The 1,146-nt window shown below is 33.3% G+C and overlaps 1 non-coding gene across 1 annotated transcript; it reads left to right on the plus strand.

The window, feature by feature from the left end:
- Window positions 1–392: 392 nt before the first annotated feature.
- On the plus strand, window positions 393–499 carry LOC112821362 (U6 spliceosomal RNA). Its single transcript, XR_003207416.1, has one exon. It is a non-coding gene; the product is annotated as a U6 spliceosomal RNA (small nuclear RNA).
- Window positions 500–1,146: the final 647 nt, after the last annotated feature.

A 1,146-nucleotide genomic window follows, 5' to 3' on the forward strand; every position in this document is an offset into this window, starting at 1 on the left:
CAAAATATATGAAAATATAATAAATCATGTCAAAATGTTTATATTTTAGGAATTCTAGGTTGGTTTGATATTAGAAACCTATTATTGAATTCACTATTTAACTATGTTAACTGAATGTAGAAAAAACAAGTGATGGTCTCAACTGATACAGAACACTCATTTGAGAAAATTTCAAAACCCATTCAACAACGAACCTTTAACAAATCAAGAATAAAAAATATAGCAAATATTACACTTACTGGTAAAATATTATAGGCATTCATTTTCAAATCAAATATGACAGTGATGTCCAATATCACTGTTTCAATATTATTCTAAAGTCCTTCATTATGCAGTGAAATAAGAAAAAAGGAAAATAAAAGGAGATATAAAGATAGGAAAGGATGAAATTAGTGCCTGCTTCAGCAGCACATATACTAAAATTGGAATGATACAGAGAAGACTAACATGGCCCCTGCACAAGGATGACATGCAAATTCATGAAGCGTTCCATATTTTTATGCTAAGTGAAATAAGTCAAGCCTAGAAAGATAATTATCATATGGTTTCACTCATACGTGGAACATAAGCAATAGCATGGAGGACCATAGGGGAAGGGAGGGAAAACTGAAAGCGGAGAAATCAGAGAGGGAGAAAAACCATGAGAGATTATGGACTCTGGGAAACAATCTGAGGGTTATACAGATGAAGACAGAAGCCAGGTGATGGGTATTAAGGAGGGCATGTGTTGTGATGAGCACTGGGTGTTATATGCAACTAATGAATTACTGAACACTACATCAAAAACTAATGATGTACTATACAGTGGCTAACTGAACATAATTTAAAAAATGGATTAAAGAAAACAAGGAAAGGATGAAATTAAACTGTAATTGTTGTAGATAATATGATTGTATACAGAGAAAAACCCCAAATGTTTTATAAATATTAAAATGAATAAAGAGGTTAGCAAGGTGCTGGATATAAGTTAAATAAACAAAAAATAATTTCTTTTCTATGCTCCATAAACCAATGAAACAAAATTCCAATTATCAAATCTCTAAAAAAAATACACCTCTGGGGCGCCTGGGTAGCTCAGTCAGTTGAGCGTCTGCCTTCAGCTCAGGTCATGATCTCAGGGTCCTGGGATCAAACCCTGCATCAAGC

Source organism: Callorhinus ursinus, unplaced genomic scaffold (assembly GCF_003265705.2).
Source record: "Callorhinus ursinus isolate GAN/ISIS: 27379988/994484 unplaced genomic scaffold, GSC_fseal_2.0 scaffold10, whole genome shotgun sequence".
Classification (NCBI taxonomy): Eukaryota; Metazoa; Chordata; class Mammalia; order Carnivora; family Otariidae; genus Callorhinus; species Callorhinus ursinus.